Source organism: Pezoporus occidentalis, unplaced genomic scaffold (genome assembly GCF_034315485.1).
Source record: "Pezoporus occidentalis ecotype Australia unplaced genomic scaffold, CSIRO_AGI_Poc_V1 ctg36, whole genome shotgun sequence".
NCBI lineage: Eukaryota > Metazoa > Chordata > Aves > Psittaciformes > Psittacidae > Pezoporus > Pezoporus occidentalis.
This window is the reverse complement of record NW_026915591.1, coordinates 2,556,876-2,572,709: the sequence shown is the minus strand read 5'-3', so window position 1 is coordinate 2,572,709 and position 15,834 is coordinate 2,556,876. Positions and strand designations below refer to the sequence as shown.

The following is a 15,834-nucleotide window of genomic DNA, read 5'->3' as shown; positions in this document are numbered from 1 at the left end:
CACTCTGATGTTACCAAAGCTCTTCTGAAGGGGTATTGAAAGCTGCTTCTTTTAGCTTGTCTTAGGTGAGCAGTTGCTGCTTGTGGCTGCACATCTGCAGAGCACAGGATGTTAATACTCTCAGTGTAGAAATGCCTGTGGACATGTGCGTGTTGTGGGGCAGACAAGACACAATGCACGCTCAGTTCAGTTCTCAGCGCTGCATGTCAGGAAGAAAAATTCCTTTGACTGGTTGTGCACCTTCTGGCTTCTGCTTTGTTGGTTAAAGTTCTTATAATTAAGAATTTTAGAACTCCAGTATTTTAGAAGAACCTGAGTGTGGAGAATTGAAGCTATATCCAAAACCATCAGGTGGTTCATTTTAGAATTGCACTCTTCTGATTTTGTCAAGGATAAGCCGTAGGGTCTCCATGGATTTCTTCAGACAAAAGCAATGATCAGTCAAGTTGTCGCATGTTTTGGCTTATGTGGATATTATCTTGGAAGGTTTCAGATGTGTCCTTGCTAGTTTGTCATGTCCCTTTGTTATAGAGAAAGGACTGTTTATGATTAATGTGGGGTCACTGGTTTTATTTCTATATATAGAGAAGCTTACTGCAGAGAGACTTGCCTCAGCAGTGGATGTGCAGCACTCATTGTTTTTAAGCAAGGCCACTTCTTATTTTAGTAACATTTTGGAAGCGTCTGTTCCTGTTTTGAGCAAGAACATTAGGTGAGAAAAGAGTAACAGAGGCTTGCTGGTTTTAAACAACCTCTGGTGCCCCTGTGCTTGGCTCCTGAAAAATTGTTCTGAAAGAATCTTCCTGACCACAAAAAAAAACTCGTCAACATTTTCTCAGTATAAGTTCTGTGTTTCATTTCTAGCTTGACTAAACAGTCTCCTTATGTTAATAGTCCTGGGCATATGAAATTTTATTGCAGAGAAATGTGGGTTGGGTTTGTTTATTTTTTTTAATTACTTCAGCTGCACAAAACTACTTGTTGTCTTTGCCTGCTACTTTTTTTTCACTGTCAACAATAAGAACAGGACTTTTAATTTTTATTTTAATTTTTTTTTTCCAGTAAATGGGTAGTTGCAAAATTCTGTACACCTATAGTATTTATTCTTACTCCATCTCTAGCAATATTAAGCAACTCTTTCCACAGGAACAGTGCTCTTTACAATAGACGGTGTTGTGGCTTGCTTCAAAGCCACAGTCAGAACATGTAGGTGTTTGAAGAGTACTAGATCTTTCCATCTCTCACTATGAATTTTCCAGTGGGTCATTACTTGTTCAGACTTTCTATCTCAGTATCCAAAACCACCCCAGTGCTTCATATTACTGTGTGTGGTTATGTCCTAGAAGCCTTTCAAGTGCTCCTGGGCTGCAAGAGGCATCTTTTTATGTTCATAAAAAGCCAAAACTTACGTTGTGGTGGTGGTGAGGATCTAGTCAGCAGCTCCAGTGCAGCTAGTTTAGGATCTAACTCTTCACTTCTATAACCTTATCTAGAGGTCCTTCAATATCATGCATATTAGGAATTGAACAGTGTTAGGTGTTTTATTATCTTTCTTAGGGGACTGTATTTGTCATGGTTCACTCCATTGGATGTATGGAAGTTATTGCAGTGACTGTATCTCTTCCATTTTCTTCCTCCCAGGGTCATTACTGAGTGTTCTGCTTGTACAGAGGAGAGGAGCTGTCTGAGTGGCTTCTTGGCTCTATGCTACAGGGCTTGGTGAACTTTAAAAAAGGGAAGTTACTTGATTTTCTTTTGAAAGAACATAAATGCTATCTAAGGGATTTATGTTCTCAGCTGGCGAAAGCTTTCTGGTTAGGGTTGTGAGACTAAAACAGATGTTACTTTTCCTGGAGTGAATAACATTTTGCTTTGGGAATTAAGGTAGTGTTGCTCCTTCTCAGCAAGGGCTGTTTGTCAACTGGAAGAGATGCATAAGGTCCACATTAGCAGTGCCACCCAGGTAGGGATGTACTTTTCTGCAGTAGGGAATTTATACTTTTAATCATATTAGCTAGTGGGCTGGAGTTAAAAGCATGTGTATTTGTAATGTAAAGCACATGCAACACTGGCTGTGGCATGGATAAAATGCCAGGCCTTCCATTCACAAAGAACTAAATATTTATCAAGGAGGGAATATGACATCAGTTGTCCTAAATATCATGGCTGTGTAGCAGAGCCTGTTCTGCTCTTGACTTACCTTGGATTATCATGTGCTTGGGCTTGCAATGATCTCCAGTAAAAGCTCTGTTTGAACAGAAGAACATTTATGTGCAGCTTTGTGGGTAATGTTGAACTTCGGGTGGGAAATGCGGTCAGCATCAGGTTATACTCTCTATTGACATGTGAGCAAAACCACTCCAACCATGTTCTGAACTTTTTCTCTACAGACCCTTTTTTAATTAATCCAAGGTACATCTTGGTCACATTGGTGAGAAGTGCTTCCTCATCTTGAAGCCACACTCTGCAAAGGGAAGATGAAATACTAAAAAGGGGAAATACATGACAACGTGCTGTTGGTAGTGCCAGCAAGCTGCCTGTCAGCTCACAGTTGCACACAAATCCCACAGGTGTCTCCTCCTTCAGAGGGAGGCAGATGGCTGGGTCAATGGAATAGCATATCTCAGTGTCATGGCACCTTGTCACCCATCCGGTGGCCTGCAGAAGACTGGAGGCTGATGTTGTTCAGCTCCTTCCTGCCTTAACTCAATTGCTGGAGTCACAGCTATGACTTTATGGTCACAAGTGGGTAGTGAGATCATCTCTCTCATGAGGTAGATGAGGAAAACTGTAATCACAGACTTGATGTGACTGAATATTTTTTGGTCTTGGACAGTCTGTCTCCTATTGCAGTGCCTGGCTTCAGGATTTTGGGACTTCCCCTCCCCCACCCCATTAGTCCTTTTTTGTACTTACAACACAGGGTCCTTCACAAGGAGAACCTAATCTATGCACCTTTTTTTAAATGCTATTTTACAGAAATATTTTTACTGTACTCTTCCCCTTTCCCCTCACCAAAGGAACCCTAAACCGAAAACAACCCCCACAAACATTATACAAATAGGATATGATCTAACTTGGCAAAGCAAATGTTGGCAACGACATGTCCTTTCTGGGTGTTGTCAGCTGCGTACTGGATCCCAATCTACATTGTTTTTGCTGCATGAAGACTTGACTGTGACTTCCAGCAATATACCTCATGGGATTAGAGCGGAGATGCAAGCGGTAACATCTGGACACCAGGAGCAAGCATCATACCTTCAGGAATGCTGGGAGAGTGCATGCCTTGGCACTCCTTTTTTTTTTTTTTTCTTTTTTTTTTTTTCTTCAGTACCTTTAGAAATATCTAATTGGTGGCCAGAAACTGCTGCTTCTTTCACGTGATGTTCTGGGATGTGTGCACCAGGGATGTTAAACAATCCCATAGGCTGCAGGCAGGGAATGGGAGAGGTGTTAGTGTGTGAGCTAAAGGACTTTTAACCTTCCTCTCCATCCTTCTCTGTCCCCCAAGAAGTTTCTGTCCTTGAGACATCACCCATATTTGATAGTTTGTTTTTCATCCTTCAGTGTCAAATCTTCTGACAGATCATCTTGCAACACGGAGTGTGCGAGATGTAGTGGATTAATACTGGCTAGATATAAATGTTAATAGTTCCAGTGTTAAGAAAGAGCCAGGTGAGGAAGTGAGAGGAGGAAGAAAGTCATTGTGATGAATTCAAGATCTGGAAAGAATTGCCAAAGCATAGGTACTTAGGCTTCTCTGTGGTGTTATAGCCCATGCCAGGATCTGGGTTTCAGAAGTTGCTGGAATTAATCCCTAAGGATGATTAATGCAAAGCTTTTATGGGGGGATATCTGTGATGGGAGTTGTAGTTCTAAAGACTGGCTTGCTACTGAGATGTGTCATTTGAAATCTTATGTTTTGTCAGAAATATTGCTGATAACTTGATTTTTCATATTAAGTAATTGTGATATTGACAGGGGTGGTGGTGGTGTATGCCCCTCAAATACACTTAGTGGAAGGCTTTATAGTCACTGAGAAGAATAATGGGTTCTGGTGGTGTGGAGCAGTTGATTTTTCTTGCCATTGGACTGCTAGGCAGTCCAGGCACGCATTCATTGCTTTCACAGGTACTGCAGAGTCTTGCACTTTTTTCATGTGGTGTGCCTGCCACGTGATGTGCTAGATTGGGTTTGCGAAGACCATAAGTGGCATTTCTGGCTGTGCTTGTGCCATCTGCATACATTACTTTCCTTGTCTATAAAATTGATGGTGTAAGGTTTCCTCAGCACCCCAAAGGGATTTGTGGCTTTTGATTGAAAAGGTGGAGATGTGTATGATCTCATCTATGTAGCTCCTTCTGTACATTGCATTGCCTTTAGGAGAGATACAGCAATGCTGCTGTAGGAATATACCAGGGATACAACAAGGGGATAGCAGCCTGCGTGGGAAGTTTCCCTGGCTGAAGGCAAGTACTGTAGGCTTACCTGGCATGAAATTTCCCTTAGAATCCATGTTATGGGGTTCCACCTATCCCCAGTGTTGCACTACAGCAGCTCTGGAGGTTGGGCTGAGACAGTTGAGCAGTGGTCAGGACAGAGAGCTGTTGAACCCTCATGCAGCACGCAAAATGTTTGCCCACCAAACAGCATAGCGCTGATTACTGCAAGGCCCTCTATTAAACACAGAGCTTTTCAACACTTGGTGTTGAAGGGAAGAAGGTAAGTGCCTGCCTCTGCAGAGTTTTTGGTGTGGATTTGCATCTCTGTATCGTGGGACCCCAGCTTCCTGCTGTCAAGCAGCTGGCATCAAGATGCTTATTACATCTCACTCAAGGAGTTTTAAGTTTACAGCACTCCATCAGTAGTGATCAAGCACTGTAGACAGCTGGACTTTTCCAACAGATTGCCTTTTGCTGTACCACCAGGACTTAACTTTTTAACTGTTATTGAAAAGATGGGGTTTGGCTCTTCAAAAGTGATTCTCTGACTTAAAATGGTTGGAGTAGCAGAAAGTTGTGACCTTTCCCCTTTCTACCTGGGGTGTTGAGAAATCTGATGGATTATATCTGGAGGACTAATGGATTTTAATGGTTCATGATCTCATCTGCTGCAGCCTGGTTTTATGAAGAAGGGAGAGCTATTGGACAAAAATGGAAAAGCAGCAGTACATCAAATGAATGTAGTAGGAAGATATTTTAGAACTAGTGACACAACTAATGGAGACTCGAATGAGAAGATTCTCACAAAAGTTTAAGGTTATGCAATAAAACCTATGAATAACGGGAAAATCAGTTTCCAGCACTGAATACTGGAAAACAGTGAAAATACGTAGATGGGCAAGTATGTGCTGGGGAGACCATTACAGAGGGGTTCTTTGCAGAGTATTGCAGCTGGTTTAGAGGTTCACAATTCCTTGGGCTGGATCCGGGAACAGGATATGGAGGCCATTGTCTGACATTGTACAACCTGGTGGATTTCTGCTAACCTACCCAGTGCTCTCCTGCTGTAACTGTGTGGTGACTGTCCTTGGATATTCAACAGGAGTGCCTTGAACATAGAACTTCAGACCACAATACAGACTTTGCTGCTTTTAATGTAAAGTTGTGAATGATTCATAAGCCTGCCTGGATTTGTTAATGAGGTTAATTAAAACTGCAGGTGACTGCTGTGCCTAGGAAGAGTTCTCCTTAAGGCTGAGACCATCGTTAATTCTTTTCTGCTCAATTTCTTTGTTTCTCCTTCTATCTTTCTGCCTGGTGCTTGTTCTCTTCCTCCCTGGGCAAACCCCAGGTCTCTAGTGTGTGCTGGATGGTGTATGGGCTACCTGGGCTCACTCCCTTGCTAGTGCACTCACCTGCCCTTTCTTTGTCAGGGACATTGCATCACTGTTAAGCTCAGCTATGTCACTGTTTTTCATGGGGGAAACTCCACTCACTAACTCATTGCTATGGCCTTTGGAGTGTTTCCAAATGGGAAGTGCCACCAACTTGCCTGCTTGGCACCCGTCTTTATTAGTGAAAACTGCAAAACTGGCACAGCTTCCTGTTTGGTTTTTTTTTTTTTGCCAAGTTAATTATGTGACAGAAAATATGTTTATTGGTCACCTCCAGAACCTGGAGATAGAAACCAGTGTTTCCTGCATTGTGTTCTTCGTGAGAGACCTAAAACGTGAACTGTCAGCATCATCCCTTTACAACCCGTATGTCCAGAGTGCAATAACTAAAGTGGTGTCCCAGGGCTCTCTAACTGTTGAAAGATATTTTTTTTTAATTGGTAATAACCGATTGTTGAGGTTTATTGTCCTGTTGTTACAGCTTATTGAATGGAAATAGAAGATTTTGTTTGCTTTGTTTTCCCAAGGGCAGAGACCCTGTCCCACTTTCAGCTGCTTTTGCCTGCAACTGCACATGCAGGTGTTTGCAGGCAAATCTCCAGCTATTGAATGTGTGCATGGGTGTATTTGATGTAATTAAGTATTCAAACAGCTGAAAATGAAGCCCTGCATTTGCCATCTTTTAATTTAGTGGTCCTGCATTGATCAGTATCTGTCTGTTAGGAAATTAATCTATTAATCTATGATTTCCTCCAATTTTTTTTTTAAGAAATAAAATAAAGCTATTGGAAGAAGGCAAGAGTTGGGAGAGAAATCCAGTGATGGATGGGATGTGGTGATATTTAGTATAGTGTTACAAAGCAGGATGTGTGCTTAATAAATTGTGCTCAGCAGAACTAGAGCTCTGTTTGTCGTGTAGGTGGTGGGAAAGGCAGAATGCATCCTGCCCACACGATCTTGGTTTCACACGGGCTATGGTCACACAGCTCAGGGAAGGAGGTGGCACGAAGGTGTGAGAGGCCCTCTGGGAAGTGGGTCCTGCCACTGCTCTCTGCAGCTGACTGGGTTGCAGAGCTGCTCAGGAAGGCACAGAGCAGTCTTCGCTGTCTGCCTGTCATCTCCCCTGGCTGCCACATACAGTCACAAGAGCAAGTGAAATGATGTTTGTCAGCCAGGTGGGAAAGCAGAGCAGAGTCGCCTGCAGCTTCATAGAATCATAGAATCAAATAGGTTGGAAAAGACCTTTAAGATCATGAAGTCCAACCATTACCCCAGGAGTGTCAAGTCCACCACTAAACCATGGCACTGAGGGCCTCATCTGCACATTTTTTGAAGATTTGGTGTCTCCTGGATTGAAGTTATTTCAGAGCAGGCCTGTTGCTGCCTTGCTCCTATCTGTTCCCCAAGGCTTTGCCCAAAAGGGGAGACCTTGGCCTCCCAGGGCCCTGCATCCCGGTAGCGCTGCTCCACCGTCTGTCTATACAGGAGCAATCTGTCAGCGGGGCTCACTGCAGGAGCTGTGCAGGACAGGAAGCCACGTGCTGCAGCGTGGCTGTGCCCCAGCAGTTGCAGAGCCGCCTGCGGTAAGCCTGGGCTGTGCACGCCATTTCTAACCATGCTGAGAGCAGCGTGGGAGACCACCTTCCTCCCCTGCCCCATGGGCCTGGCTGGGGAGGGGTGACAGCACACCTCCTTGTGGGTGACAACATGCCCCATTGAATCAAGAGGGGAAAAGCTCAGAGGCGGGAGTTTCAGCACCTGCGGTTATCCCACATTAGTGTGTTTTGTACCTTCGGAAACTGGACCCTCACTGCTGGGCTCTCATCACCTTTCATGTTTACTTCTCAGCCTGTTCACCACCCTCATCATTTCAAGCTATCCTGCGTTTGTGCATGAAAGCCCTCCTCTGTTGAAGACTCCAGTGTGTGAATGGGACTCTTGGGCTCTTCTGCCATTCCCTGTTTCATTATGAGTTTCACTTTAATTTCTGAAGGAATGAGTCTTGCTCAGTGGTGTTGGGGTTAATGCCTGGAGTCTGAGAAATTTCAGTACTGTGGCAGTAATGAACAGGTGATTGGATTTCTCCTTCTGCCACATAACTTGGGGTGGGGGGAGGGAAAGAGATCAGAAATCGCTCCAGAAGGAAGCTGTTGTTTTTCCTTAAATATCTAAGGAGAACAAAAATATACCAGTCTGAACTATTGTGTGTGTGTATATCTTTTTTTTTTTTTTTAGATTGATAACACTACCTTTATTTTTTAGATATATTAAGGACTAGCAACCCACAACTATTATTCATACCTCATTCACTGCTTTAGAGGTGGGATCTGTCAAAACCAGTATAAGTTGGTGTAACCCCATTAGGAGCAGGCTTTGGCTCACACTTTTGAAAATGTAATTTTTTGGAAGATTTGAAACCTCCTTTTTTATCTGTATTTTATTTGTAGCCTTTCAGGCAGGTTTCCATAGGATCGCAGGTTTTCTTGGCAGCAATTTTCACAGAACAGATAAATCTCATTGCAGCCCTTGCTCTTCCTACCCAAGCAAAACTCCTGTTGAGGGGTGTAATCTCTTGCATGAAACTAAAATTGATTAAAGAGTCAAGGATTGGCTAAGAGTCATTAGTTATGCATGATTGTTCATGGCTGGTGCACAGCTTATAATTATGCAGCTTGACTGAAAACAAAAGTAATATGTTAAACAGCCGTCCTAGAACAAAAAATTAGAATGACAATATTACAGTAATAGCTGGAATAACAGGTTATAGGAGTTGTGAGAGAGACTAACTTTCCACCCATTTGTGGGTTTACCTCCAGAGCGACAACCATGTGGCAGTAATGGTTATTGGGAAGTGGGTTTGTTTTTCCCCCCCCTGAAACTTTGACAGTAACCATGGGTTACAGAAAGTGGAAGTTTAGAGTCTTCGTCCCCTACCAGGGGATGGACATGCTGACCTCCAGGGGACCAGGTTTCACCTCTAGGTCTAATCATGTGTCTGCTGAAGCTGGAAACAGGGAGCTGTGAGGGCTTCAACACTCCAAATTCAGCATGGTGTGTGCACTTACCACTTTGAGGCGGGACTGGCAGCCTTTGCAGGGCTGTGCCACCCTGCGCTCACTTTGTTTTGAGACCTGGCATCAAAATTAAATCTTGGTGGGAGCAGGGAGACACTGCTGTTCAGCAGCATCAGATCCAAAGCTTGGGTGGAACAAGTGAGCTGGGGTTGCTGCCACTCACCAAATGATATCTCCTAGGCCTCCCCTGGCCAGAGCTTTACATGGTTTGTTGAGAAACTTTCCATGTCTGTGCTTGGTGCCTATGGTGGAAATTACTGCTCAAAGCACTTGCAGCCTTTGCAGGAATGAGAAGATGCCTCAGCACCCCATTTTATTGTTTTTAGGCACACAGATTTGAATTTTAGAGATTGCATGCAGTGTGTTTGTAGGAAAAGTACTTTAATCTGTTGGTCTGGAAATGCAAAATTGCCTTTGTATGAGAGAGCCCTAAGGATTTTCAGAAGTGCTTGTCTTGATAGACAGGTGTCTGTCAGCCTCAAAACATACAAGAAGGACTGATTTAGCCAGACACCATGTATTTGGCTGAAACAGTTGCTACTTTGACCTGTCCAACAAAAGCATGCTCAGGTGGAGGTGCTATCTTTTCATTAAAGTACAGGAAGATCTGACATTCCATAAGCATGATCTGTTAGGAGCTTAAACAAGAAAAAATAAAAGAAATAACTAGAGGCATGTGAAAAATCAGCTTTAGCCTAACCTGGACTTTCAGCCCTTTCAACCGAACAGAGCCTTGGGAATTGCCTCCACAAATGACTGATTATATATGCAGTTCTGTTAATTAAATTTAAAAATTGTGTAGGAAGTCAGAAGATACAGCTACTTGTTTAATTAAGCTAATTAAGTCCCCAGGTAGCTTTTAGATTTGCTTTATTTGCTGCAAGTGTCTGGCTTGTTCTGTTTTTGAAGCCATGTCAACATTGACATGGCTTAGAAAAAAGGTTGCACTTCTAGGATGCTTACTAATTGTGCCTGTGGCAAGGGAAGGACGGAGCAGCAACGGGAGAAAGGATGTTCAGAGCTCCTGGGTAAATGCAGTTGACTTTTGGATCTGATCCAAAGACAATAAAAAGATTTCTGCTGATTTCAGTGCATTTCAGATCAGACTTCCCAGACTGGATTATTGATTGCAGGGAAGGGTGGAAAATTTGTTCTGAATTTGTGTTTGGAAGAATTAATGCTCATGCCAGATGCAGTGTTGGAGATCTCTATTTATCCTGGAGGCCCTCCTTGTCTCCATTTTGGTGAACAAGCGACTTGCAAGAAGGCAGCCACCCTTCAGATCTGCCTCTTCCCATCCGCAGCAGGTTTTTAACCTGCCAGGTGCTCTCAGAGGCTGACTGACTATACCTGCTCTTCAGGTTCAGTGGATGCTTCAGCTGGGTGTTGATATGTTGCCTGAGAGACTACCCTCCTTCTGAATTTGTTTTCTAAACCTCTTCCATTGATGAATCATGCACGACCAGTTATTATATGTGTGAAGGCATATGATTAAGGAGCCCTGGTCTCCCTGTGTCTGTTCCCTTGTTTGTTCCCGAACTAGCTCTTTTTTTGTAATGAGGAGAAGGGGAGCAATTAATGCCTGCCTAGCTGTCGGGAACGATGTTGGTACAGTCCCTTCCTGGAGAAGGTGTGTGAGATGGTTGACTGGGGCCCCTCCTTGTGGGAAACCAATCCCTTGCAGCTCCCTTTGAAGTCACGCGGAGCTGCGCAGTCTCGGCAAGTTCAGGCATGGGGCACTGTGTGAGTGGTTTGAATTAGGAGTAGAGTCCTTGGTCCTGTGTTCAGCCTCACTGCCAAGATGTTGCGTCTCACAATGGAAGCATAATGAAACCATGGCTGAACTCATGAGTCCTTACCTGCTTGTTTCCAGCTCGCTTGCCAAAATCCTCCACTGCTTGTGTTCTCTTGGGTACGGCTGTGAAGTTCAACAGAAGTTAAAGTGTATGTTTAGCTCTGGGCCAAAATCCTGTGTTGCTCTTCACAGATACAACTGAGCTCCAACAGTTGATCTTATCCACTCTTTATGCTATGGAGGAGCGTGCTGTCTTCCATTTCCTTGAACTGGAAGAGGGCAGTGAGTAAAGGCTTTTCTACATTGATAAGCACACTTCCCAGTTAACTAAAACTTGGCCAGTTGCCTCTAAAACAGCCAGAAAGTGGATGGTTTTGTTCCCAGTTATTCTCTGGGGGCCCAGGCTGAGGATGAAAGCACTGGAGAGAGGGAAGGGTGATTACTGTTTACAGCTGTGTGCACCAGTGGTGTGCTGCTGCATGCCACCAGTTTAGTTTGATTTATTTGGAGACTGGTGTACCTCATGATATTCGCAATATCATGCATGCATAAATATTCAGGCTTCTCCTTTGCTTCTCCCAGTACAACAGGACTTTACCATTGCAGTATAACTCCTGCTCTGATATTAAACCTTCCAGGCTGAATTCTGTGATTCTCCAAAAGTTATCCTGTGCCAAATAGATCTTCGCATTAGAAAACTTTTCCCTGTAGTTATTACTCTTTGAATATTGTTGTCAAATACGTAGTGATGGTTGCATTCCTGTATCACTTATCTCCTATGTCATGATATAGGAGCTCCTCATTAGCATCATCTGTGTTGTCTTCAGGCTGTTGAGTTTCTCAGCCTCTTGTGCTTTCTTTGAGAAAGAAGATCAGCATCAGCTGCAATGTTGACTTAAACCAATTGCATGGTCTGCTTTAGACTAGTAATTCCATCAAGAATAATACTGTGGCCCCTGCTTCACTGTAAAAATACATTTTTTATCTTTGTGCAGCCAAGGTCAATGCTGGGAAGACAAGAAAGAAAAGTAAGTAACAAAACTTGGTATATGTGTGGTACTGGTGTTACGCCCTCAATGCTGTTGTGATCGTGGGGGTGTTTGCTGATGCTGGGAGGTACTGACATTGCCAGATCCCCGCCAGCACACTGTCAGGGCTTGGGCTGCCAGCCAGCCCTAGATAGAGTTATGCCTTCATGGCTGGAGGGCCAGTCCTTTGACAGCTGCTTCCTTTTGAGGTACTTGAGTCCTATTAAATAACAGCATAGTGAGATGTCCTCTCAGTCTGTGAAAACAGTCCTATTAAATAACAGCATAGTGAGATGTCCTCTCAGTCTGTGAAAACAGGTGCTATTGATAAAGTTCTTTAATGACTGAAGAGGTTGAAGGAGGGCTTATGTTAGGAATTCCTCCTTTTGGAGAAGGAAGTAGGGTAGCACACTCACTTGTGAACATCTGTTTTCAGATGGTTATGGCATATTTTTATGTGCCCAGATGTGTCTGCAGTTGTTTGCTCTGTTGGTAAAGCTATCTCAAAGGATTTGCTATTTCAGTAGCTGCACCACAAAGTGTGAAGGCAGTAATGAAGGTGTCAAGAAGGGAGAGGAACAGGAACCGTGTGATGCAATGATGGTTGAGGTTAGCCCTGGTACCTGGGCTTAGCAAGCCACTTGTTGTGCATGCCAGCTCAGCATATGAGCATCCATCAGGCTGCACGTGCATCATGGGTTGTGGTTCAGTACATGTGAGGAGCTCACAGGAGGAGTTAATGATGCCAGCATGAGGCCTCTCCATGTTGTGTGGCTGTAGTATGGGGGCTCTGTGCGATGGTGAGAGGAAGCATGTGAGGTCAGGTAGGAGTTGCTGTCTGGGGGCTGCTCGATTGTCTGATCTTGGACAGGTGCATGGAGGAGGTCTGTGGTCAGATATTTTCCTTTTAGCTTTCTAGGTCAGAGATTATTTTTTGTTTCAGGTGCGTTCCACGTATCTGGGAATTGACCTCAGGTGTTGTGTTGGCTGCTGCTTAGCTGGTCATATTTATCTTTAAAGGAGATCACAGCAGCTCCAAAATCCAGACTTTTACCAGTGGCCTATTAATTTTAATTGCTCATTTCATTGTTATCTTCTCTGTTGTTGTTGCTGTTGCTATCAGTTTAATAGCAGAGAAACTCTTAAGACTGTCTGATTTCACCTCTTGTATAGATTTTACTATCTGTCCTGCATCCAGTGGGGAGCTGCTGTGCCAAAGTTTCAGCAGCTTTTGGCATACTGAGGCTTCAGTCCTCATTTCGGAGCATTTTAGCTGTATTTTTTCATTTTCATGTGCTTAGACAGGGCTGTGAGATCATCTTAAGTGTAGCTAGATCCTCTTTATTGAGTGCTCTTGAGCTGTGGTATACAGGGCTACTTAGTTGGTGTAGGGGATTTAACTGGCCTTTAATCTTGGAGTCTGAAGGGGAGAGAGATTGTTTTATAATTGTCATAAATCTCTTGCTATTACTTTCAAAATTGTTTTTTTTTCTGTTTTGTAAGACCATGCTACCCTTGGTAGAGGAATTCCATTTGCAGAGATGATGGAGAGCAAGGTGTATCACAGAGTTTGGAACAATTTTTGCTTGTGCCCAGTGTCAAAGGTGGATGCTGCTTTTGTTGCATCTCCTGGTCCCAGCCCAGCTCTTTGTGTCTTGACAAGCCTTTGCTTTTAAGACTAAACAAGGAGTGCAGAACTTGCTCTGCTTTGCACCACAGACCATGTATGTCAGAAGAATGGAGGAAAAATCCCCTTTGTGAATGCAAAAGTAGAAGTCTAATGTATATAGATGGAGACTGGCAGAAAAATGATAAGCACTGAATTATTTTGGAAAACTAAGTAAGTAAGGATTTTCTCATAAAATCTGAATTCTTGATGTCCCATAAATCAGTGTGGGTGACTGTATATATTATACATATTAAATATTTTTGAAAGAATCATTTCCTTAAAAAGCTGCGTCTCTCCAGAGACTTGAAATTTAGGCAAAAATGATGCATGAGATCATTGGAGTTGAAGTGTTTTTTTGGTGGGGGAATGGAGACAGAATGCTGTCTCCATTAAACACAGCTTCCTAAAGCGCATGTAAGTAAGCAGCCCAAGCAAACACAAAAATTAATTCTGAGTCAGAGCTACATATTTAATTTAAAATTTCCCTGTGAGATTGATTTTTTTAATTTTTTTTTTTTTTTTAAGTGGAGAATACAGTGTCCATAAAATCAGCATCTTGATAGGATATTCCCAAACAGTTCTAGCTTCCCTGTTTTGTATTTCTTTGATAGAGGTGTGTCACTTCTGGATTGTAGCTGGAGTGGTGTGAACAGGATGTTCTCTCATCCTTTCCCTGAAATTGTTTGCTCTGTTCGTCCTAGCAAGTTCTCAATGGTTTAAAAAGCAATTTCTGTACTTCTGCACCACACTGTAGGCTAGGGAAATGAACAGGGATGGTGTGTGCTGTCTGTTGCTTACCTCAGAATATTGTTTTCTCTCAGCTCATGTTAGTGAAGCTGCAGTTAGCATCCCCAGGAGCGAAGGTGCCAGCAGGAAGGGCTGCTATACCTTAACACAGAGGAGGCAGTTCAGCTTGGACGCCTTCTTCTGCCGATTACAGCTATGCAGGCACAATGTGTCCATTTGTAGCATAGCTGTCTGGCTCCTCCCTTAGATGTATAGAGTTCAGCTATCTCTTTTGACAGTATCTTAATGTTATTCCCTCGAAAGGACTGGTTGGTACACGGAAGGGTTTTACAGCCCATGCACAAATATTGTTTGGATTAGTGGCGGACCATATACCATTGCTGTGGGAGCTTATGCTTATAAGTTTATTTGAATGGTGTGATATGTATTAACACTGGAGAGGAATCAAAGTGTTGGCAGGATACATTGTGTGTATGCCAAACACACACACACACATGTATACATATATACGCACTATATATATGATACCAAAGAAAAAAGAAGGAGCCTGGGCTCATCTTACTTCCTTGCAGGGCAGGAAATCGTTTTCTATTTATTTATTTTTAGTTTTAGTTTTAGTTATTATGATTTAAGACTACAGCAAGTCATAAATACATAAATACAGCAAGGTGTATTAAATTCTGGGCACCGCTGTGATGAAACTCTGTACTGCTGACATAGGAGACTTGCTTCTGTTTTTGCCAGACTAAGGGAATGTGGCTGTACAAGAGCAGAGGGGGTTTGGACGGTCATGCTCAGTTGCTCTTCCAGAGAGCTCTATTTTCAGGATGTTTGTTCTGCACAGATTGTCAGTACCCACAAGGTGTGAAGCTTTTCTTTGTTCATTTTAAGCTTGCAGTTTGGGGGTGCATTGGAGGTGCCTTGTATGGGTTTTTGTGTTGTTTTTTTTTTGTGTGTGTTTTTTTTGTGTGTGTGTGTTTGGCTTTGTTTTTGTTTTTGAGGGGGGTTTGAGTGAATTTTTTGTGTGACAGCCTGCATCAAACATCATAAATCCTTAGCTGTGATTTTTGCTAAAAAATAGTTGGTGAACAGAGGAAAAAAGCCACAAACAAACAACAACTAAAAACCAAAAACAATACAAAAAACCCAGCCAGCCAAAGACCTTAATTGTGTAAAAATGTAACTAAAAATTAAAACATCTACTCACCAAAAAATACATACCTTCTTTCTAATACAGGTTGGCTGACACCAGGATTGAGTCTCTGATCCCTAAAGTTATGTTCTACATCTCTGTCTACTATAGACTAAATGACACCAAGTCCTTAGGTAACATGATGAATAGTTTCCTGTTTTCTATGGTTTAAGGCCAAAAGGTGATTTATGTAAGAAAGCGGTGTTTACCCCAGCACTGGTGGTATTTTGAGAGACTGAAACAATTTCAATGTGATAAGATATAATAGGAAGGAAATATCCATATAATTCACCAAACAGGTATGCATGGATCTTTTTCAGAGAATTGCATATGTTTAGTGTTACTCCCATTTCATTTATTTGACAGATTGGAACACTATTAACCTTTGGTTTGTTTGTTTCTTCTTTAATCTCCATTTTCTCTAACAAAGTTGAGCTTGTTCAGCACTTTTAGGAAGAAGAAGGAATCAGGTTATGTTATGTTTTATGGAGCC

The 15,834-nt window shown here is 42.7% G+C and overlaps 1 protein-coding gene across 1 annotated transcript in view; it reads left to right on the top strand.

Moving 5' to 3' along the window:
- Window positions 1-15,834, top strand: part of PRKCH (protein kinase C eta) — a 119,562-nt gene that overhangs the window by 12,616 nt on the left and 91,112 nt on the right. The gene's annotated exons all lie outside the window — the stretch shown is intronic.